Raw genomic sequence first — 25,279 nt, 5'->3', positions numbered from 1 at the left:
CAAGTCCCCCATTTAAGCCACGGTCGCAGCCCATAGGAACACAGTCAGGATTTTACCCACTAAGTTTAAAATGAAGCAGCACGTAGAGCAGCTTTCTGGGATTCAGGATCTTACTCAGAAGTGCAAGTGCACGAAGCTTGGTTCCACCTTAATATAAGTAAAAACGAAATGACACTTTCCATATTAGCAGCCAGGGAGGGAGGAAGGGAGAAGGAAGGAAATTAGTCAATGAAACATTATGGAAAAAAATAGATGGCATTCTATTTTTGGATATACACTCAGTTCTTTGGGGAAGCAGGGGAAAAAATGCACAAATGGCTTTCATTCTGACAGTTGTAGGTGATCACAGAAGTAATATTCTTTATGCAATAAAATGAAGCAGCTGTTGTCTATCAAAAAAAGGAGTGAGCATTGTCTTGTGCAGTAACACCTGATCTATTATTAATCCCTATTTCAGAATAGACTTTAAATGTATTGACAACTTCAAACAGAAAATGACAATGTAAAGGCTCAAACTCAGGGGAAATCCAGAACTATGGGTAAAGCTACCATTAAAGAGGAAAAAAAAAAAAATGAAAAACACACTAAATTATGTTTCTTTACAACTGCCCTAAGTTACTTCTTATTAGTTAGCTACTATATATGTCAGTATAAACAAATTGTTGGGTCCTTAATGAGCTCAACTCCGCCAAACCTCTGAGAAGCCTGTTTGGAAAGGGATACCCCAACTTGGGAGCATTTGGAAGTAACCCTCAAATCAGCTAAGTCAAAAAGATAACTCACTTGAAAATGATATAATTACTTTCAGTTTGTTTAAAGCCAAGGAAAAGTTGACATAGTGATAAAATGGGGGTGGGGGGAGGGCAAGAGAAGGAGGGAGGAAAAAAAGGAGTTACTTTATACTGCTTGAAATTGGGCTGTTCTGAGGCCGAGGACCTGAGCTTATTTGAAGAAAGATTATCTTGACAAATTGGATAAACATTTTGTGCATGACAGGACGCTGATGGAGAGTCTGTTCTGCAAGCACACCTGGGGGATAGTTTGCTCAGTGTGTGACCAAGGTGTTCGGCTAACCCCAGTCCTCCCAGGGCGCTTTGTTTACCGTGTGACAGGTACAGGCAGATCCCAAGTCAGGCCCTGGTTCCCGCAGACCTTCCAAGATGCATTTTGCTCCCTCCCCTTGGGACGGATACCTCTTGGCTAGACCAGGCCACAAAAGGCTCCTCCAGACTTCAGCAAATAGTTTGTGTTTAAGGAAACCTGCGGGCTGGCGTGCCCCAGGCCAACAAGTGAAAAATGCACATGAAGCATCTCATCTCCAACCCTCATCTGTCAGCATTCACTGCAAGGAACCACCCTGAGAGAACCCAGTGCTGAAAGAGAAAACCACCTATAACTAAGCTACTAGTTAGTTAGTAGGGCAACAAGCCTTGTCTGTGTAGGTTCTTCACCTTCATGCATCAGAAAATGGGGTTACAAAACAATGTAAGGTTTTACTCTGCCTTCACTTTCATGTCAGACAGTGATGGCCACCATGCACACTTTTGATTCTTCAAATAAAATTGGTTCGATCAGGAACTAGACCTACAGCTTTTAATTGCTTTCAATTTCTCTGGTGTGTTGAAGTCATCCAGCTCTCAAGCCCCCAAGTGTTCTGGAAAGCACTTCAAAACCCTCCCTGCACCTGCTGGGGTAGATGGGTTTCCCACCAGAAGAGCTTTTAGTCATTTCCTACCTCCAATGCATGGAGCAGAGCTAGGAGGTCAGAAATGGAAGAGATGAATATTCTTTGGGTGAAGGAATGATCAGTGTGGGATTCAATTCACCTGAGGGTGCTATGAGGCAGCCTCCTGAGGAGGTCAGTAGGCAGCTGGTCACCGCTGAGATGGGACACCCTCCAGTTTAACCATCTGCAGTGACCTGAATCAAGCACACCAGCACCCTGCCTCCTGGAAACAAGATCAGCACTGAATTTAGAGAATTGGGGGAAAAAAATGAAAAATTAAAAAAAGAACACCATACAAGAAGAAAACTGGATCAGAAAGCAAGATCTACTGCATGTTCAACATGAAGAGCAAGAGATGCAAATGTGCAGCTAGGAGGTAAAACAGTTACATCGTTCCAAACCCTGACCTTGCCAAATCTGTTCCACGTCCGGGGACAGTTTACTTCCTCTACCAATCTTATTCATAGAAAACGACAAGGGAAGATTAAAATTAGGTATTCAAAATGAACGTGGATTTGCACCTCAGCCATCAGCCATAGAGATGGCTGAGCAGGGGATAACTGATTTAAATGGGACTAGCCTTCTAGTAGTGCTTCTACTACAGAGGCAGTAAGGCTCCGGTGACTTGCCATGTAGTACAGGGAAGTCAACACTGCCCACTGGCCCAAGGCAGGACCAGAGAGCTGTTCCCAGTGTTTATCATTGCCAGTTTCTAAAGCAAGTGTCAGCCACTGCTACTGCTCTGCAGTAAATTATTCTTCTTCCTTTCTGACTAGTAGCGACTAGTAAAAAAACAAAGGCAGAGCAGCTCTGCAGTAAGGCTGTGTCACTTAACACAGATTTGATTTAAAAGCCACAGAAGCTGCAAGGAAACACTGCCAAATACACAGAAGTGTTTGAGAGTATTTTTAACTGGGTAAGGAGGAACCTTCACTGATTTTTTTTCTCTCAAACTTGCTGAACCTAACCTTGCAAAACAACTGTGTTTAAAAAGAGCAAAGTAGTAAAAGGTGCAGCAAAATTACAGCATTTTTGTCTAGGTAATTTACATTCCTATATCTGCTCAGGCAGTACACTCCAAAACCAGCATGCATTTCTCTTGCAATTTAAGACAGTAACCCATAAAAGTATCAGATATGCTCCCTGCACGAGATAAAAATGAGTGGAGAGAGATAAATAACCTCCATCCAGAAAGAGAAACGTGAACCTTTGTAAGTAGGTTTGGACTCAGCAAGCAAAAACTGTCATTGTAAAGTGATTAGAAAACAGAATTGAATGATAGGAAACAAATATTTTCCAGGATGTAACAGCCTGAAGAACACTACCACAAAGCTGATGAGCTCCTGAAAGTATCTATGCATCTCCAGCTTGCCCCAAGGTATATTTAGCTGATGAGAAATGTTCCTGTGATGCAATCCTAGCAGCTTCTATTTCATTAGTTGAGCATGTTGTCAATATCCTGACAGGAGGGATTTTTCTTTTCAGGTTGACTGAAACAGTTAGGACACTATTTCATTTCAATTCATACAGCTATTAATAAAAAGCAATTTTCCTTATTTGCCCATGATACTATACTGCACACACAAAAAGAACAATGGTTGTCAAACCCAGAGTTGGCCAAGCAGGAACATTCCAACATTTAAACACACATGATGATGTGAACCATTGTGCTCAACCGCGAGCGCTCTGCAGCCACAGCATCTCTGTTTACAGGAAGAAATCCAAGCTGCAGAGGAAACAACAGCTTTGCAGTCTTACAGAAACTGTCAGGCATAGATGAAAAAAATAGAAAAAAAGACAAGGAAAAACCATGCAAAATCATTCTGAAGATAGAAGTGACTCGAGTCTTCACACAGAATTCCCCTCCTACTCCCCTTCTGCAGTATCCTGACAAAGCTTCCAACAGTAATTAAAGAAAACCAAAGACATCTTCATCTCTGGAATAGTTTTCCCTTCCCTTCCAAGCGATCTCCATCTTTCTGATAAACACACATTTGTGCTCAACAGGAGCTCAAGTTGGACCACAGTAACTTGTGGCCTTGAACACCGATTAGATGGGCTTGAGCATGACGGGACTTTCCATCAGCACAACCCACCAGACTCCAAGGAAACAATTATATTTTCAAAACTAGGTCTTACTTTTCAGAAATAGATCTTACCCGATTCCTAAAAGTAGGGCAAAGAACGATGCCAGCAGGATGTCTGCAAACAGGCTCTCTCCATATATTCCAAGCGCAAAGATCAGTGAAGTCACAGCATCCCAGTTTATTTTCAAAGTTCTAAAACAATATTTTTTAAAGCCTATGTGGGACTGCTGACTCCATTTAGTCAATTAAAAAAAAAGGAAAAACAACACACAACCTTCCAATTCTCCTGCTGCCTGCTCCAGCTTAAGTTAACTTGACAGTGTCTACTTGCACCTGCACATCACCCCTATGTAATTTAGAACATAACCTGTACCAACCCCACCACAAGAAGGTTCATTTCTGTCCCATATTTTTTCCAAACACTTTGTGATTGTAATCTTAAACACAACATCCATGGCTTCAATTGCTAACCACTCTCCTTTTACTCTATGGGTGTACCATTGCAGAATATCTATCCAAGGCCAAAGACAACCCATCCTTTACAGCAGAAGCAGCCCAAGCCCCATAAGCCGGGTAGGCAGACACTTTTTGCACAGAATATAGGGAAACCACCGTTTCATTTCTGAACAGGCCAGAGGCTGCACTGCACAGAGGAAAGTTCTGATGTGACGCATATTTAGAGGAAGAGTCCAAAAGAGAGCAAGGGGCAGCACAGCTTCTGCCAGCAGGATAAGCCCTTCCTCCCCTGAGCAGGAGATGCCTCTGCAGAAGCAAAACCCTCTCACGGTGATCACTAAAGACAACACTGCGCTGACTGGTGAGACAGAAAATGTGGGGACACCTGGGAAAGCATCAGCTCTGAGTACAGAAAGAGACTCCTGCTCTTGTGACCAAGGACATGAATATATAGACATTTATTTTCACTCACAGTGCTGTTTCACGTTCTGATATTTTGCAACTAAAACTACATAAACAGTCTGTAAACCACTCTGTAATCTTGGTAACAAAAGCCTACTGTGAGTCAATGCTAAAACAGAGTCCAAGCAGAAATATTATAATTTCCTGGTGCCTTTAAAAGCCAAATGCCCTGAGCTGATAAAAAGCCACACACATCCTCAAGCAAGTAGCTCAGTTTAGTTTATTCCCATGTATGGGACAAGATGCTTTGTACATCGTCTCTGCAAAGCGAATGCTTGTTTATGTCAGGTCATGTTCTCATTGGAGTGCTGGATTAATGCACGAATAGGATGGGCAACTTGGTGCTCTAAGCAACATCTCCCCCATCATTTTGAGATTAACAGAACTATTAGGCACACTATAAAGATAATTTTGTAATGATACAAGTGAATTCATTCTGCATAATTTGCAGACAGCATGAATATTAAGCTATAAGTAGACAATACTTCTATAATAGGAAGCAGAAACACAAACTCCAATTTAAGCCAGAAAACTTTGAACCAAGAACAAGAATCTTTTTTTTTTTTTTTTTTTTCCTTTTTTTTTTTGTCCAAACCAATGTCTGCCATAGGGAAGCTTCTTTAACACCTCCAAATACATCTCTCCAATAAGCACTGAGATGTCCTCTGAGATACTTCATTAATAGTAATCAGAGCTAATGAGAATCTTATTTTCAGAGGAGCCATTTATTTCAGTTATGGAGCCAAGTTCTATACCCAAGGCCATTTCATTTCTTGGGGGGGGATGAACTCCTCAGTATCAACCTACTGCCCTTCAGAACCTGTTCTGGCACTACTGCTCAGCCCCCAACAGAAGCTCTAATAAGTTCTAATATGAGGCTCAATGAAAAACAAGACTATCTTGCTATAACACTATCTGAAATATTGACCCACAAAGTATTCATCAATACACATCAGACCCCTCTGCACAGAAGACAGCAGGGGGCCTGGAGGTGCTGAGGAGAGGCATTGAAGCCAGCTTCCAAACTTCACATTGATAAATTCTAAGAATATCACACAGCCACCCGCACACACGTAAGTCACATCTGTAGGCCCTACAAAGGACTTGAAAGAAGCTGAGCAAGGCTTTAAAAGCATGTGAGCAAGCCCTCTCCTCATCTTTCTACACTGGAATTTCAGATCCCTCTCACTCTTCTTTGCTGGCCAGGAAGAGCCTCAATGCGATCATGAGGTCCACCTCGAAGTCCTCCTTTGGTCTTGAAAAACCACAAGGAACTATACTGCTTACCTTATTTCATCACTTCCACCTATGCATTTATACACACATGCGCACACTCTGCTGAGTGTCAACTCAGCTAAACCCAGTCACTAAAACTTACCCTGTGTATCAAGAGTGGCAATTATGGTAGGGGAGCAAAGATAGAACCAGGCATTTCACATTCACTAGCACATTTGACACTGCCTGCTTGAAGCTGCAAACCAAGCTTTACCCAAAGAAGTCCAGGGGCCAGACACAGCTCTCAGCTTGCTTTGCTCATATCCCAATACCACAGATTCTGCTTTCTGCAAGCACTCAACTCTCACCTCCACAGGATAACATAAATAAATGTTAGAATAGTCACGTGTGGGTCTCATTAACAACAAAAACAAGTCAATATAGTAAGCTCGCTTATAGTATTCAGTGCACACATACCCAAATGTCAACAAAGCACTTCAACACACACTGAACTCCTTTCCTTTTCACCAAAATTTAATTTCCATATTTAACTTCAAGCAGTGTTAAAAAGTTCTGCTATAGAAGAATTAGTAATTTAAGCCACGTGTATGGGGGCACTGGTGAATTAACGCCATAAGGCTGAAATCTCCGAGACTGACAGAAACTGGGCTTTGTTGTTTTTTCCTCCAAACCCCTAGATTAAGTTCCCTTCAGATAAAAAACACCTAAATGAAATATAACATTTGCCAACAGAACCCACTTCCAGATTATTTTGTTTTTCTTTTGCATAAGCCTGTGACTTCCACATAATCCGCAAGCAAATAGCTCTATTCTGTAGATTAGAAATTATAAAGGACCACGTAATCAGCTGACAAAAGAACTGAAAACAACCCCAGAGGAAACACAGAGCTGCAGGCTCACAATGTGCCGCTCTGTCAGCCGCCCACTCCTGCACCAGATCCTCCTGACGTTTCTTGTGTGACGACTGGACTTCATGAATTGGAATGTAGGATGTTTGCTGGTGAATAATCAGCAAGGGAAGGGGCATGGCATCACGGACAAGGGGTCTGCTTCTGTCTGCTGACCAGATCCAAGCAATTCGTTCACTGCTTTCCCCTGCCACCAACTATGAATCACAGCTCAGCATTGTATTAGAGGCTGAATTGTTGCTCATCTCTGAACAATGACACTTAAGAAATTAAGTTATTGTAACCTCAGACAAATTGCTCGTGCTTTGGTGGTTTTATTTAGTTCACATGTATCTAAATGTTTAGGTTCTTACACAGTGTTATCAACACTTCTACCACCAGCTCTGACTCACAGTTCAACATCTGTCTGTTTATTGTTCAGTCCTCAGAACAAGCATTTCTCCTCCCTCTGTATTTTTTTTAATCTATATAATCAGAAAATATTTTTACTTTGCCCGTTCGCCTCATGCGCACCCAACTACTGATATTTCTATTGCAAGTGAAGCTGAAATCCAAACCAATCCCATTGTAAGCAAAACTTCCCCTAATCTGATGGCAAATAATGAGCATTTCTCCAGCCATTCCTCCTCTGACTTATCAGTCAGGCTGATGGATGTTTAGCACTTACCTTAATGCAGATTTTTGCTTTAGCTAACATTTGTAGAAGCAGAATCAATTACAAACTGGAGATTACAGGGCTGATGAGCTTTCACGCTGTTGCAGTTGACCATGCAATTGGGTTTCTAAGTGACAGACACCACAAGACCACCTCAATTGGGCAAAATCCTTCTCACATTTCCACATATCTAACTTCATTCAGCACTCGTTTCCTACCTTTTGATTTGTTTAATGAGCTGTTTGAGTGCATACATTACATATGTACGTGCTTTCTCATCCTTACTGAAGGGATTCCTGCATCAGGGTGCTTTCAGCACCACATCTGCTGGCACAGCTTCCAAGACAATTGCAACATTGCCCATGGCCTGAGAATGTCCAGATGTGGATGCATTGCCCAAAGGAAGCCTTCAGATATGAGAGGTGGTAGAGAGCTGTTGGTCTCCATGAAACAATGCAGCTCTCAAGAAGTGCAAGAGATCCCAAATAAAGCTTTTAATCAGGAAGATCCTAAGCTGAAAAGCATTGTTACAGGTAATTATTTTTAAATATCCAAGTAGAACTGACTTTTCTTACTTCAACGGACTGCCATTGCCCCCACCCCATCCAGCAATATATATTTACTAGCAATTATCAGAGCCATGTCTTTATCGGGATTCCCTTCCAGCAAATTACTTACACAATTAGCAGTCCTTGCTATCTGTATTAAAATCATGGTACTTGAAAACAAATGAAAAAAAATCAAGCCTATACCTGAAGTTCACCAGCAGGAGTGGGAAAGGCCCAGCAGTTGACAGAATCAAGCCAGTAATAAAGGTAATAAGAATTTAACTCACCCCAAAAGGTCTCAACCATAGAGCAAGTGAGTATCTCCAGGGGGAGAAATCCTATTAAAATTTAAGCAGGTAGATGGCATATGAAAGTAGGAGTTCTCTAATTAGCTAACTGCCTCTAGCCCAGAGCTAGTCTCAAATATTTTTTAAACGGTGATACTCCAATTCACATCTGCCAGCTGGAGTATTTACAGCTTTGTAATTATTAAAACTGCCTGATCTCCAGAGCTGCAACTGGGTTGGGGCACTCTGAGTCTCTTCCATTCCATCAGGGACTGGTTAGCTTCAGAAAGCTGAAGAGCTACAGATGCCACGCTTCTCACAGTTTATATCTTCTGCTCGTCTTCAACCATAACTTTGACTGGGTTGCACCATCTCTTTTCCCCAGTGATTACTTTGCCATTAAAAGTGAGCTGGCATTATAAATCTTTCCTCCTCTTCACTGAGAGACTTCCAGAACCTCTGTGCCCTACAGTCTGCCGCCACGAGCCTTGTGGAAGCTTGAAGCTTCATACCACTAGGGGAGCTTTGGTTGAAGTTGAACAAAAGCATCAGGAGCTGCTGAAAGAAAAAGAGATGCAGATACAGTATCCTCACCTGGGTCTTAGCCACAGAGGGCTGTGCTGGAAATCCAACCTCTGCAGCAACGCTACTGAGAACGATAAACTCATTAAGGTTGCAAGAGATCACTAAAATCACTGGGTCCAATTGTCCGCCCATCAAACTAGCATGGCAAAATCATAACCAGCAAAAAAGTCAAGAAAAAAAAAAATACATGCAATAGATTTCCAGCAGTTCTTTTCATAGCATATTTTCTCACTGCATCACCAGTTCCAAGGTGTGCACCTACTGGGGGATCTGGGCTGGCAACGCATCACAGCGGTCAGGACAACCACATGGAGATGGGAGATGCTGAATCTCCTGCGAGTTATATTAGCAATGAAAAATGTTTACCTTCTGTGTGTTCCTCCCCAGGAACAACACAAATGCGGGCTCGGGTTTTTTTAAGACACACTTGGATAAGTGCAAACACATCTCTTTTGTAATCAGCCCGGGCTGACCCTGTTTAGCCTGAGGTCAACGACCAGTGGCATCTGACCTGCCGAAGTTAATGCGGCAGAACAATGGGAGAGGGTTGGCAAGGCCTTATCCTATTACCTTTTTGATACCAAATTAATTGTTTTTCTCCTTCTCAATGATTCTCTGACCTTTCAGCTATATGCGTTGCTGGCACAGTGATAGATTAAATTTAAGCAAGTACATTTCTCGACATTGTCTCACAGATTTGGAAGTTATTTATGTCTTCCTTTCAGTACTAAGAGGTTTAAGAATGTGCTTATAATTGCAACCCCACTTGATAGTTAAAGAAGATCCAAAATATTAATTAGTTTGGAAGTATTAGAAGAAAAAAAAAGGATAGATCGCACATAACCAAAAAACTCAAACTAATAGTGAAGAGACAGATATCCTCCATAAACCACAGGTAGGCAATTCCAGATGTCTGATATAACCATAATTGGTGATGCTTTGTTAACTGGCAATGCCTCATTAATTGGCAAACCCAAATGATTACTAGTAGAATAAATTTAATTAGTCAGACTAATACCTTCCAGAAGGAGAAAATCCCCACAGTATCACCATTGGGTGAGAAGAGCTTGCATGGAAAGAGCTTCTGATCCTGGACACATCTTTCATATGACTAAGTTTCTTTCTATTTCCTAGGAGTGGGACCTCTTCACAGGATGGAAAAAATTGAGATGATGCAGCATGACTAGCACCACATTATAAAATAAAGGTGAAGGAGATCAGTTCAGGTTCCCCTATCGCACCCCCATTCCATGCATCAGTTGCAGTGATCAAGTCTAGAAATATGAATCTAAAACTCAAGATGTGACATTTGCCTGTAGTTTATGTAAAACATCAAGGCATGGAGGCCAAACGCACATTCCTCACTTGGCTCAATTTGGTGTAGACACACTGGTCTCCCCTGCCTCACACAGCTCACAGCACAGGACCCACGAGTTCAAATAGTTCACTTCAGACTCCATCAACTAAAGGAAACAGAATTTTGTAGTTGTCTCAGGACAACACAAACACAAAAGCTTTTATTCGATTATCTCAGCAGGACCTCAGAATTATAACTCTGGTCCCTCATGCTCCTGAAATACGCATTATTAAACCAATAAAACAAATACACATTATTCTGATTTAAGCAATATTAGTTAGAACAGGATCAATAGGAGGGTCACACTGGTGGTACCACTGGGTAATTTCATTTATTCAGCACACTTAAATATTCTCTCAATTCATGCTTCAAATACAGATGATTAAGCATACATATTAGCAAGATGAAGAGCAAAGGATTTCCTATCATAGCTCTGCTCAAAAGTGACAAAAACGACTTAAGGAGAAATTGGGAGAGAGGTAGTAAGAAGCTAATCTTGTTATAACGATTTAGCATTCCAAAAAGCCTGTGGGGGGGGGAAATCAGTCTCAATGTTCTACAGCTTTTCCAAAAACACACATACCTACACAACCTCCAGTAAGAACAGGCACAGTAGCTTCTGTTTCCAGAACAATTTACCAGACTTATGCCAGAGCACAACTTCACAGCAATATATTCAGAAATGCCAGAACCAAACTAATGTGACATTCATGACTGATAAGTAAGAGGAGTTTCACGAAGAGGCAAACCATCACCTTTATATTTGTCTTTTTGATCAAAATGCACAAGCAGTCAACACAACTGCCAGCCCACGCAAGTCTTCGATATACTTAGGAGTCAGTATGCAATGCTGGTGGAAGGCCAACTTAACCTCTCATAAATAATGGGGTGAACACCATCAGACTGGACTTTGAAAGAAGTTTCCAGTTGAGATGAATTTCTCATAGTAAGAGCCACTGGGAAAAGTTCTTGTAACTTAAGTCATTATAAAATATTTCTGAAATTAGAAAGCTGGACTAGACTCACCAGCAAACACATGATGCACAAATTAAAAGTATCTATCATATGACTTGACAAATATCCCATATTATTTTTTAATTTTACTTTTAAGAACAAGGAGCTTTTTGGTAAAATTACTGTCAAAAGGATTGGCATCAACATAACCACTGTCCCAAGCACATGCCTTCCTGAACCACCACACAACCCAATATGTAATGACTGACAGCTGTGAATGACAGCCCAAAGACAGCCACAAGAGGAGTTGCTCCTTCAGGTCTCACACCACATGCAGCAGATTTCCATGCGGCTTCTGTCACAGACCCGAGAAGAGTGGGAATTGACACGAGCACTGCAGGCAACTCATCATCCCCAGGAAGCACACAGAATCATAAGTTCACACAGAATACATCGGAACATTCACCCTTCTTCCTTTGGCAAAAAGTCTCCCCTTCCAAAAACCAGGGAAGCCACCACAGACCACACTACTTTCCTTATTCACAGAATGAGAAAAAGGGGGGGAAATGAAGTTACAAAGAAAAGGAAGAGAAGGCTTGTCTAATTACAGCTCTCCTCAGTGACAGCACTGGGACAAAGAATTGACCCAGCATCACCCACTGGAGATGGCCCAGGAGCTGGACAGGCTGCACCAGGCTGGGATTGCACACAGTGAGCTCTGTGAGCACTTCCCGTGGGAGAAGGGGTAGCCTTTAGGAAGAGGTAAATATCCTGGTATAAAACAACTAGCAAAACTAAAGAAAACTGTGCTCATGCCACCAGATGATCTCTTGATCAGAGAGAACAACAACTCTATTGCTCAGTTTGAACATAAGTTCAGTGACACCACTGCTTTCTTCGGGTCCATTTTAAAATACCCATACCTGGTCAACTCTGCTTACGATCATGTCTCCAGTGCAATAAAAACACCACAAAATCTTCTGGTGGAGTTTTGGCTAAATACACAGTTCAGTCATTACCTTCACATGCCACCACCAACCCAGGAGCACCAGGGCCTGGGGAGGCACCACCTCCCTGAGCTCCTCCATTCATGTTGGTTCCCCTCCCACTGCCCCTCTATTCAGATCACGGCTCACCTGGCATTCAGCATCAAAACAAACCTGCACCACATAACCTCCCTGCTTCCCCTGCTCCTCAGCTTTCAATTACTGACTTTAAAAGTACAATCTGAATCCATGTGATTCAAAATGACCTTGTTACACCTCCCCTTACCTCCCCTTGCAGGGCTCTTGTACTGCAGCTCAGAGTATAAAACCTCAAAACACGACTTTGCTCCAAGCCCCCACAGCAAGGGACAAGCCACAAGCTGTTTAAGTCTATAAAGGTACATCCAGAGCCAGTGCAGGAGCTGCAGAGAGGGATCGGGGAGCCTGGCTCCAACAGCTTCCAACCAAGTATTTAAACCTACCTGCCTGTTAAATGTTTTTAATGTTCATTTCCTGAACTCTGAGCAGCAATAACCACTCTTTGTTAGAGCATCGCATTTGTCATTATTAAAGTCATTACAGAAGTTAATAAGGATAAGTTATGCACAGATGAAGAGCCCACCACAGCTCACATACAGCACTTAATACAACTCTTTTTCTTTAGTTTCTTCCCTGCTGCTGGGAAAGACAGGCACCCTTATTTGATACAGCCCTGATTCACACATTCACATGGCTGCCTGGTGCCCAGCACAGAGCTGTGTGGAGGAGCACTGCAGTGAGAGTTGGGGCAAGATACTGACTTCATCCCCACCATCCCCACAGCCCTCCTTTGGGGTAGGGGACTGCTCTTAGCAGTCTTCTGCAGCACAGCCCGTTCCCACTGAGGGCAATGACACAGCCTAGGCATAGATGGTAGTTTAGATGTTACCAAAGCAGCAAACATTGCCTTACTCAGAGTTAGTAACAACACAGCACTGCCCCTCCCAGATGAAGAACACTTGCTTTCCCAGCACAGAATTCACTTAGTAGCCATTTGCAGCTTAATACATTGTTCCCAGCTTCAACACAAACTTGCCACTTAAACCAAATTGTTTTAGGAGAAGAACCGGCAGATTTAAGCACACTTACTCACACAGCATACAAACAGCAACGCTAAACAAACCAACTGACCTCCCGCAGAACAGCCCTCATTACCCGCCCAACCCTCTCCTCAAGCAGATATATATTTCCTGTTTCCCCCAAAAACAAACAAACTGCATTTCTGAAAGTACTTTGAAAATAAAAACAGTAAAAGTAAAAAAAAACCTTACCTAGAAGAAGCAGCAACTGCTGACCACCAAGCAGATCCAAAAAGAGAGGCAACCAGCACACAGGTGGCACAACTTTTAAACTAATTACAGGCACAGCTGGGCCCTACTGTGTCAATTAAGCAGCTTTTGCACTGCAGAAAAGGTTACCTACGTGTAGCCTTGGGTGATGCACTAAGCAGTAAGGCCTCAGTGTCTGAAACCAGAACACATGCTATAACTTGTGCACAAAGTGCTCACACTGAGAAGTAACAGGACCACATTGCGTATCACCCAATGAAATAGTTAGTAGTAATCTTACATTCACCTTGATTGTGGGCAACTTCAGTGCTACAGCAGGCAGCCAGGCTGGGCCAGGTTGTGAGCACGTCAGAGGCTGCGTCCCAGCTGGCCGTTGTTATGGAGTCATAGAGGTTGGGAGGGGTTTCTGGAGCTCATTGTTGCATCTTCCTTGGAACCCGCCACCATCTGAGGCAATGGGCAGCCCCAAACGCTGCCCCACAAAAGCACTATTTACTTGAAAAAAATACATAGTACATTGTGGTTGAAGCATGGGCTTACATGTTGGTATCCCACTCCACCTGATGGTGACCTCTGTAAATGAGGTGGCACAAAGGCCAAAATGGCTGCAGATGTTGGCCCATGCAGCCATTGGTGTTATACAGGTTCTGAGAAGCTAAGGCTGCCCTTCAACACCAGTCTCTACATAAAGTTAAACGGTAAGGGCCAGTATACAACACACAATAAAACCAGGGGTTGTGTGGTAGAGACCTCTCCTATGCAGAAAATAGCACTGCCTGGCACTGCTCAGACACTGGGAGAGTTGCACAGAGGTGCTCATATCAACTCCTGTTTAAAAATTCAAGTCCAATTTGGGCCATGTTTGCCCATTCTGTGAGGATTTCAGGCTTTATTTTCAACTGTACACCAACACATGAGGAGTTTTAGCAGAGCAGCACCATAAAGCCGTGTGGATCTGAGGGCTCTGCCAAGCGTGACATCAAATCTTCCAAAGAGTGAGGTTAGATAAAGCACCAGATAGCAGCAAATTCTTGATTGAAATAAAACACCAAACATTTCTCCTTGGCTGGCAACAGGTGAGTTCGCAGGAAACATTTCCTTATCCACACAAGTTTCTTTTATAGCAAACCCACAGGTTTCTCTGCCTCCCAAGAAAACTGTCTCGCAAAATGTTTAAAATGTTATCAGCTTAGAAAAAAATAACACTACTTTTAACTGATGGGAAAGGAGCCCGTTGGCTCTAAAGTTTCCATCCCTGAGTCGGGCGCTCAGTGTTGTTTGGGGCCTTTGTTCGGGGTAAATCAGCCATCAAAAATCCAGCCCTGCTGCTCCTCGCATGTGCTGGGCAGGATGACAGGAGGGATCCTGCAGCCCAGGCACTAATTACCTGTCCAGACACCTCAGGAGCTCCTGTGAGCAGCTGGCAGGGGAGAGACCTGGCTGGGGTTTTCCCCATTCCCTCCACATCCCCTGTGGCTGTTGTGGCCACTAACTACCATTTACAAGGATGGAAACCACTTCATTGCCATGGGGACATGGGCAAGTTTGGTGTTCCCTCCTTCCCTGACTACTTCAATGATACATTCATGTGCTGGGCAAATAATGTCCCAGTGGGGTTTTATGGATGCTGAAAGTGGGAGAAGCATTGGCAAACCCAGACCCATGCCAGAGAATCTTTCGTAGCACAGAATCACAGCATATCCCGAGCTGGAAGGGACCCCTGCGCTGTTTTTGCTGAGGACTCATATTCATCAATGGCTGAACTCCAACAGTCACCAACTGAAACACGCTCAGAGGCTGGGGGAGATGAAGGCATCACCTGAGCACTGAAAGGTGAGCGTTTATCCCAAACCAGCACACAATAATGACAGTGCCCCAGCAGGCTTTGTTTCTCTTTTTTACACCCTCTCAGTAACAATAATAATATAGAATTTCCTTGAAAAAGGGCAGAAGGTAAAGTTTCCCACTGCTTCGTGAGCATGATCCCCCATGCACCCCGGGACAAGGAGGGGTTCCCCAAAGCAGCACCCAGGGCACTGGGCTCACTGCACTGTGGGGTCAGTGGCTGAGAGGGAGGAAAACAAAACAAAACAAAACAAAACAAAACAAAATAATAAAAAAGCAAAGTAGGAATAAAATAAAAAATAATAATAATAATAATAAAAAAAAGCTTAAATTTTTGCAAGAGAAAACAATCCTCCTGCCGGCAGCTGTAAATAAAATAACAGCAGTGGGGTGATTTGCAACCATGTAACGGGCTTTTGTCTGCGCCTATTTCTCTCTGCCTTGAGGGTTTCTGTGTTCCTTCGCCGCAGGATCCCAATGTTTCTCCCTCCGGTACAAAGGCGGAGGGCTGCAGCCCCTCCCCCGGCTGCTCGCCCCCAATCTGCCCACGCTGCGGCTCCGGGGGGTGCAGGGCTCCGCAATTTAGGATTCCTGTTGGATTTTCAAGAGCACCGCTCTAGGACGTGCCAGGTTTAAAAACGGGTTTACTCATCTTTTTAACTCTTTCTTTGCCCCCAGATTTTTCACGAAGCCCATCGGGCATTTTGCTCCCTGTAGGAAAGTTAGAGGTATTTATGAGTCTAATTAGAGGCATTTGTAAGAGTGATTAGTGTGAAGTATCAGCTGCTGGTGGCTGCGTGTGTGTTCACACATGGATGCAACGCCGCAGTTCACAATTTGTTCCTGTGCCTGAAAGCTGCGAAATGCCCCGAATTCCCCCAGGCAGGCGCTGTGCACGGCTGTGCATTGTGCTGTGCATTGTGCTGTGCACTGTGCTGTGCTTTGTGCTGGGATGGAGCAGCACGTGGCTGAGCAAAACCAAATTTTTTGAAATTACATTATTTTTTATTTTTTAAGAAGAAAAAAAGGATATGAGTGTTGGAAGGCAGTGTTTGAGTCCTTGGGACAAAGTCTGACATGGCCCCACTTGTGCCTTGTGATTGCCCATCACACAGGTGCAACATCCTACTTCCCTCCTTTTGCTGTCCTCAACTCCAGGGCTGTAGGTCTGCAGCACAGCAATCCCTCATCCACTCTTGTCCCGTATTTGTCAGCAGCACATCACAGGAGGTGCTTTGGGGACCAAACTCATCTAAAAATGAACAATGAACTCGAACACAACGCTGTGTAGTGGGGCTGTGCACCCCTGAAGTCCCAGAGTGAGGGATGCGCTAGGGCCAGACATTCCACAGTCAGTGAACATCCTCCAGAGCACAGTGAGTCCCAGAGTGCATGGACAAGACACTGAGCCATGCATGAGTGCTCACAGGGCCAGGGCCTCAGCACCATGCACCTTCAGCCCTGGGGATACTTGCTCGTATCCTTGTGTCTCCCCAAACCCAGTCAGAGCCCCCAGGTGGCCAAGAGCTTTCTGACGCCTCTGGACAGCTTGGGTCCCTCCATCCAGGTTTATTTTGGCAGTCACCATGTAAACACAGTGGGAAGGTGAGCGCTGCTGCCTCCACACACTTAGAGAAGCTTTTAGCTGGAATGGCTTGGGGAAGGTAGGGAGAAAAGTAGGGAATATTTTAATAATAGACTTATTCTAGGAAACTGGGGTCTGTTCCCTGTCACAAAAGCTGATTTCCCAATGGTGTGTATAGCAGTGGGTCATGCAGTTACACTGCACTAGAACCCAGCCGCCCACACCAGCAGCAAGCAGCAGCCCCAGAGTGCCCAGGACACAAAGCTTGGCCTCAGCAGATGGAAGGCTGTGGTCAGAACTCCCCCCCAGGGTCACACTACAGCAGTGCACACAGTGCCTGCCAGGTAGACTGCAGCAGCAGGACTGTCTCTCATCTTTAAGGAGGATTTTTTAGGGTATTTTTTCCACACAAGAGGGTTTTGGCCTGAAATCAAGCTTATCCAAATCTCTGTCCACATATTTTTGCAGCCCATGAAGGAAATTGCCACAATAAAATTCATTCTTCATTGTGATCTTCGCTGGAGACTCTTCTCGAATGTTCCCTTTAAGCACAGTGCTCCTCCTTTCCATGTCAGCATGTCCCGCAAATGCAGCCACTGCTGGAATACAGGTACCTCAGGGCTTTGACAGAAAAAGAAATAGCTCAAAGACAAATCACTGATTTCAGAGAGTGCAGCCAACAGCATTGGGGTTAATGAACAAAATGACACGTTGGACAAGTAAGAATATTGATCTCACTTTCCTTAACCAGCCAGCTAATGTGGGGGCAGGCACCGAAATCATGACTAGAAACATACAGATGTCATTAAAACACACAAAACCCATCACATACATATTTTAATTTTATCAGAACTTTTGTTTGCAGAGATACAATAAATATAGATGGCACTGTTACTGCGTAAACATCTTCCTTCAAATCACTGAAATGTCAATGTAGATTTTAAAACACAGTTGTATATACTTTCTTTTTTTTAAGTAGAAAAAGAGCAAATAGTTATAACAAGTAAAATGCACTGGAGAAAAGTCCTGAAATGAACTGAAAAAGGATGAAACCATATGAGAGAATACATCTGGAAGAATGGCATTTTTGTTTGCTTAACAATAATCTAATTTTCCTAGCAGGAAAGCTGGATGGGAACTCCCTGTACCATCCTTCATTAGTTTCAATTAATAGTTTATTTGCCATTAGTTAATCTATGATACTGCTGGGTCTTTTTACAAGCAGCCAGTGCAAGTTGAGAAGAAAGTATATTAAATACCAGAAGGAAAATGAGATGATATAAAACAGCCCCTGATCCTGCTAACCCCTGCTCCTCGGAGCAATCCCCTTTCTTTCCTACTTACTGCACAGTGCAAGAGCCTCGGGATTAAGTCAGATCTTTGAACCATAATTCCATTTATTTGGAGAGACAAATGTGCCTTTCGCTCAACTTAAACGCTTCCTTTTAAAAGAGGCTGTCAAACCTGAAAGCACATTAAATTCACGTTTAGAACAAACTTTGGTCTTGCATGGTTCCAGGCACAGGACACAGACGCGGTGCTGCCCGAGGTTCAGGTGCCGGATGGACACCTGCAGGAAGTCAGGGCTGGCCGTGCCTCACGCTGCCCCTTCACCACCACAGCTGCTCCTGTAGGTGAAGGAGGCAGAACAGAAGGTGATACTATTCAAACATTTATCATACAGCATTGGGCACACTGTCAACAACAAAAGACATGTAACATGTAGCCCTTCTTTCACACGTATTAGTGAACAACCAGTCACAAAATGTTATTTTATTTGCAAGACTGAGTTCTGAGTTTTTGGTCTATTTCTCATTCTATTTTCTAGGAAAGTTTTTGTAATGGTTTGGATCCAGCTGATAGATTAGTATCACTAATTCACCCTTTCTAAAAGAAAACTAGATTGAGTCATTTAATAATTCAACATTAGACATCTTTGAACCCCAAATTGTTAGACTGCCTTATAGATCAGCAAGGCACATTTTGCCTCAGTTTAGTAAGAAATATTTCATTTCCCCCAGTTTCATCTGGTTAGACACAAAAACTTCAGGACTTCTCAGCTATTTGCGGTGTCCCAAGTGTAAGAACAAAACTGGGTTACTCATGTTTACCTCTGTCCAACAATGGTTAGACTACATCCTTATGAAAATATAAAAGCAGTAACAGATTCACAGCAAACTCACAGAACATCAGCTTCTAATGATTCAAGGTATTTGTGCAGGAAGCCTATTTATTATTTTTAGATTGTCCCACTGTTTGTCCCATGGGGAAATCAAAATGCCAAATGACTTTATCAGAAATACCAAAATGCTACAAGCAGAGCTTGTAGGGCTGGGCCTCATGCTGGCCTTGTACAGCTTGGCAGGTAAGCAGCCAGTTTCAGCTCCTTCACTGCCTAAACCTTTGGTAGAACTGGTTTGTGCTCAGATCTAGCACAGGATTTGGCCAGGTCTGACTGGCCACCCATTACCTACACCCATTAGGTACTATGGCCAAGGTGTCAGAGAGACACCTCTTCTTGAAGGGTTATGACTCAGGCAATGCCTGGCACGGGTCTCCAGGTCAGGGAAGAGAAAGCGAGTGGATCTCCTGCACTAAAGTGAAAAACTTTGTGTCTGACACTTTGCTTGTCTACATAAAGAGTACTTGCAGTTTGGCCCAAGCCTGAAGTTGCTGTTTAAGTAGCCCTTGTCTATAGAAATGTTAGGAGACAGTCCAAGCACCATCACAGCCTGGCACATCACTGAAAAAGCAGTCAGTGTGATCCTGCAAGGGTATAATGGTCCTTCTGAGCAGCATCAATCCAAAATTAATTTCCCTTTCTCGTGACAGTACAAGCTCTAGCACAAAGGTTTGGTCTATGAGAGCAGTTGTGAAACACACACAGTGATTTTAATTTCTAGTTTGAAATATTGTCCTATGGGCAGACAGATCTGGGGCTGAGCACCAGCACAGTCACAGCTGAAAATCCACAGTTACAATTAGTAACTACTGAGGTCCAAACAGGTGCAACAAGTTATAATTGACTGACATCTTGATGAACATACTTACAAGCCATTTCCAATGCAAGGCAATGTAGAAATACGCTTATGTAAATACTCACTGGAACTTGTGGAAAAACAGGAGAAATTAAGCCAAATAATTTTTCAGTTACAATCAATTTGACGTTTGTTTTGTTTGAGCTTTTTGAGGGAAGTTCCCGAATATCCCACCAGGCTCCAACAACGTTTGGAATACGCTGTCCCTCCGGCATGCCTCATACACGTATAGGTCAGCCACGCGCCTCGTGCTCAGCCTGCAGCCCATGTGATGCCTTGTTTACCCACTGCACAAGCAGATACGTGCAGCAGCCATTCCATGGCAGAACTTGCCTCGAGTCCACCACTCTGCTGTGCTGGAGTCTGCAAACACTGGGTGGCTGTGTTCCCCTCCTCCTCCCTGTTCAGCAGCGTCCACGTTTGTTGTTTGGAGTGAAACTATTCCAGATTCTGGAGAGCAGAAACACAGAGAGAGACACCGAGGGCACGAGCACATTATCAGAAAGAATTTGAGTGCTCCCAGCAGCCCAGCAGCAAATTAGAAAGTTTTGGCTCCCAAGAATGAGTTGTGTTGTTTGTTCCTGCACACTGCAGCTGCTCTTTCCCTCTCTTCCCCATCCCCCTCCATTGGGTGGTTTATTACACACAAGCCACTAATGAATGGGAGCCGCTGTTTTACAGTACACCACACTTACAGGACTTATCTCTAGGCCCACCACAGATTTGACTGATCAACAGCAGGGCACCACCATCATAATTCTTCCTAGAAACAGGAGGATAAAAAGGGGTTTGTTGGAGGTTGGCTGCGTCTGCAGAGAATCCTGCCTGCGGGGCCTGCTGATGCCATCGCTCGCTGCTATGGTCTCTGGCCTAATAAGGTACAGAAACAAAGATTGTTCACTTGTTCAAGAACACTAAAGCACCCGAGTGACGGAGAGTGGAGGCAGCGGGGCACACATCCAAGTGGGATTAAGGCCACAAGTGCAACTTCGCAGGGCTGGCTGGGTGGCAGGGGGATATCTGCCTCTGAAAAAAAACACCCAGTTCAAACATAATTTATAATGTGTCACTCAGTCAGAGGTGGCTGTCATTAAGAGTTAAACGTCGCATTGTGTTCAACTCATTCCGATAAGAATTCCCTAAGCTGCTTATATGTTATCATAACTCATGAGGAACTGGAGCAAGAGCAGGGAGGGGGGAGGCTTTAAGGGTAGGATGAGACCCAGCTGGGGTGCAGGGACAGGGGAGCAGTACTGGATGGCCGCCATTTTGGTGTGGTGTGCCAGATGCTGTGGGGCAATGCTGGACAGCCACCATTTAGGTGTGGTGTGCTCATATACTGCAGAAGCACTGCCACACACACACAGTTTTGCTGCGGTATGCCCACATGTTGCAGGGCAGCAGAGGACAGATACCATTTTGGTGTGGTGTGGAATGCCACATGCTGCAGGGCAGTGCTGGATAGCCGCCATTTTGGCGTGGAGTGCCCACACACTGCAGGGAAGTTCTGGAGAGCCACCATTTTGTTGTGGAGCGTCCTTACGCTGCAGAGCAGTGCAGGATGGAAGCCATTTTGGTGCAGAATGGTGTGCCCACATGCTGTGGGGCAGTACCAGATGGACGCCATTTTGGTGTGGTGTGGAGCAGTGTGCCCACACACCAGCAGGCCCAATGCAGTACACAAGGTGCAGGACCTGCTTCTGGGAATGCATCATTATTACCTCAGCTGTGGAATAAGGGAAATTCACCACAGCTGGCAGCTAAGATGCTGATAGTGAAGAAGGAAGATATGTTGTAGCCAAGTAGGATGCCCTTCAGTTAATATCGCTTACTGGAGATGGGCCCCAATGGCAGAGCAGGCAAGCAGCTCTGGTGGGCAGCATTCAGTGCTGCTGGCTGGCCCGGCAGCTCTGAAGTTTTTTTCTCTGGCCTAGGGAAATCCAGCAGTAGGCTCTCACGGAGGGCCCAATCCCACTGAACTTCAGAGGCCTGGTAGAGAAACTTCCCCCAACAGTTTTTCTGCTGCCTTATGTTAGGTGTTGAGGGAAATCCTGTGTGGAAAAAGGACAACAGCCCCATGAGATTGTCCATTGTCACAGCTCTTTCCATAGCAGCTCACTGACCTAGCACAACATCCAACCCAATTCCCCGCTGGGAGAGGCTCTCTGGCACAACCTGTGCAGAAAGGCCGTTTGTTTATCTGCTAGCTGCGACTGCTGGATCGCGTTACACCTGCTGGGGCTGCCGGTAACGTGGGAGGTGGATGTTAGCTTGGCACTGTTGCTTTTATAAAGCCTTTAATGTAACAGGCTCTGGCTGTGTTCAGGTGCTCACCCATCAAGTCAAGGCTTAGGGAAGCTTGTGCTGAGACATCCCAGGCTCCCATTTCCTTGTCACTCAACTCAACAACTGCAGTCTGGCTGCGGTAGGTGTAGGAGAAATAGTTCTTCTGCATCTCATAGTGAAACAGCCACCCCCATCTTCACAGCCACGGATTTCAGCTTTCCTTGGCCTTTCCAATTGCTTGTTGTGATGACATCTTACACTGAGCATAACTGGCTCTCTGTGCTCAGCCAGGCACCAGAAGATGAGATGCGATCATGAGGGTACAGTGAGTCACGAAGGACACACCACTCTCCAGCAGCCTGAGATGGGAGCATGGCAGTGTCAGTGATGAGAGATCTTCAGCCAAGCTTGGTTCCCCAGCCTCCCCCTCTATGGCTTTCAGGTTTGCTCTTGCTGAGGGAAGAGGAAGTCCTAAACAACTTCCTTGCTTCCCTGAGGCATATTGCTGTGTTATTTCTGCCTGGTCTGGCAGGAGACCAATGTCTCCAATTTGTGTGTAACCATTCAGAACCATTCCAAAAGGTATCCAGTTTTCTGGGTACTGCAAGGCAAACATATCACCAGCTCCAGCTGTCCTCAGACAGGCATGAGCTCGGATGGGTAAATCACAGCCAGCTTTGCTGGCTACCACACAGTGGTAACTGCTTTGCTGCTGCTGCTTCATGGACACCACACTACAGGTGTGGAGTCCAAAGAATCTGCACCTTGCATGTGCAGGTATGGACTCAGGTTGGCTTGCACTTATGGAGAGGTTCCTGTGCCTCTGGCTGAGGTGTTACAGGCTATCTGGCAGCTGATATCTCAGAAAGCAGTCAGCGTGCTGCAGCTGTCCCTTTCCATGGTGAGCAAAACGAAATCAAACTGCATGTGCCCATTCCTCTCATGCAGCCCAGCACTGTATGGAGCACAAGCACACACGGGAGGTGGACTTACTATACATATAATGGCAAAGATTTCTTCTAATAAGTTTCTCCTTCTGAAGTCACTCAGGCTTCATAGAATCTCGCCTGAAAAAGTACAAGACAAGTTATAAGTCAAAATGGAACTCACTCGTTTATCTTCCCCATCTGTATGGAATGCAATCAGACAGAATAAAAAATACTGAAAAATACATTTGTTTTAAATGTCTGTGAACAAAGGGTTTGACATATTTGCAGTATGTACTACTGTTTTTAAAACATGATTTTAACCACCTGATACATTCAATTAAATATAGAAAGCTATGCAAGTTGTATTTGCATTCTGGAGGAGCAGCTCTGAAAGAAACTGGAAGTGTGGCAAACATTCTGAAAAAAAAAGTGCTTTGAACAGGGATTGAGATCTCCTTGAAGGGCTGCAACAGGACTGACTTTATAGTATTACTTGTAAAAGACAAGTGTCTTGTTTTTCCTTGCACGACAGAGCCATTTTGAGAAGGACAGACTGACAGCTTGGTCTGCGCTCCAAGAAACAGCAAAAAAAAAACCAAAAACACTTATTGGAGCTCCTTTCTCCAATATTCAATGAAATTCCTACTGCAGTAAATAGTTTTTAAACAAACAAACAAACAACACAGAAAGCAGAGATAACTGATGGGAGAAAACAGAGGCCGTTTTCCAGGCAGTGACACTGCCACTTTAACAGTTTCCCACTGTACTTCAGTTTAGCTGCCAGAGAAGCCTTGTTCAGCCTATTTGGGGGCCCCATGAAATGCTGCAAGCGTTACTGAAATGAGCACTTGTCTTTTGTTGTGCTGCATGCTAGCACCATACAGTGCTGAGCTGATAAATCCACTTTTTCTAGCACAAGCATTTTTCAAACAAAACTGCCATGAGACTGATGAGTAATGCCAGCTTGCCAAAAAAGAAAAAAAAAAAAAAAAGAAACAAAAAAAAGAAACCACACCAGCACTGCTGACAATGACAGCTGTTAAATTCACATATTCACAAAATGAGATGGGTTACATAACTGGAAACTACACGAGCAACTAAACAGCAAGAGGAACTGCTAAGCAGGGCGCAAATCGGGATCAGGAAGGAGCGCATCACATGTCCCTGTGTACTCTGCCCACCAGTGATTGCAGACAGCAAAACTTTCAGGCATAAAAAAGTACTTTGTGAAATTATTATTATTTTATAGACACAGTGCTGAGCTCTAGAGAAGATCTGTAACACACACAAGGCAGAGCAGGAAGGCAAAACATCATCCTGTCACCACATCACCTGCCTTTATTTCAGTTAACCTCAAGCAAAATTGTACAAAACCAAAATAATCTGCGCTTCCATTTTGTTTGCTCATGGCCAGCTTCATTCCCATTATATGGTAAGAGATACTTTAATTTAGATTATAAATAAAGCATTTGACCTGGTGGAAATTTAGCGCTTACAAGTTTTTGTTACAAGAAGGAAGTGTATTCATGTGGCTATTCTTCAACTGAGAACTAAACATGAAATGAGCAACTAAACACATAAAGTTCCTCATGCTTTACCACATTACCTGTAATAAATGAGGCTAATGCAAAAGATGTGAAGACAAATCAGGAAAAAGAAATGAAACGCTCGAATGAATATTTTCAGAATGATGTCCCCTAAACCAGTGTGTAGGTACAGTCTGCTGTGTAGGAGAGTAGTGAAAGCAGAAGCAAAATATTAGATGTGCATTAAGCCACAAGCTGAGATTGCTGCAAACAATGGCTAAGTCTGTTTGCTCTTGGAAGCCTTAATGTCTCATCCTTATAAGAGATGAGACAAAAGCAGTTCTATAAGTGACAATCCCGTAGGCAGTGAAGGATTAAGAACTTCCTATAGCTCCTAAAGTATCAACCTACATTGTAACCCTTCCAAAAAGGCTGCCCTAAGAGCTTTCTCTGACTTAGTCTGCCCAGAATAGGGAAAAGCATCAGAATTAGTTT

General features: G+C 43.9%; 2 long non-coding RNA genes across 17 annotated transcripts in view; both read right to left on the bottom strand.

The window, feature by feature from the left end:
* LOC125697519 (uncharacterized) overlaps nt 1-13,907 on the bottom strand; it is a 108,790-nt gene extending 94,883 nt beyond the window's left edge. For all 6 annotated transcript variants that reach the window (XR_007378824.1, XR_007378825.1, XR_007378826.1 and 3 more), the window contains exon 1: nt 13,558-13,907. This is a non-coding gene — a long non-coding RNA (uncharacterized LOC125697519). The remainder of the gene's footprint in view (nt 1-13,557) is intronic.
* Nucleotides 13,908-16,466: 2,559 nt separating this feature from the next.
* The window catches only part of LOC125697614 (uncharacterized), a 249,144-nt gene continuing 240,331 nt past the window's right edge, over nt 16,467-25,279 (bottom strand). For 10 of the 11 annotated variants that reach the window (XR_007378875.1, XR_007378874.1, XR_007378882.1 and 7 more), the window contains one exon: nt 16,467-23,396. This is a non-coding gene — a long non-coding RNA (uncharacterized LOC125697614). The remainder of the gene's footprint in view (nt 23,397-25,279) is intronic. The other variant, XR_007378883.1, reaches the window with a different exon arrangement.

This window comes from Lagopus muta, chromosome 9 (assembly GCF_023343835.1).
Source record: "Lagopus muta isolate bLagMut1 chromosome 9, bLagMut1 primary, whole genome shotgun sequence".
Taxonomy (NCBI): domain Eukaryota; kingdom Metazoa; phylum Chordata; class Aves; order Galliformes; family Phasianidae; genus Lagopus; species Lagopus muta.
This window is presented reverse-complemented; position numbering and strand designations above follow the sequence as displayed.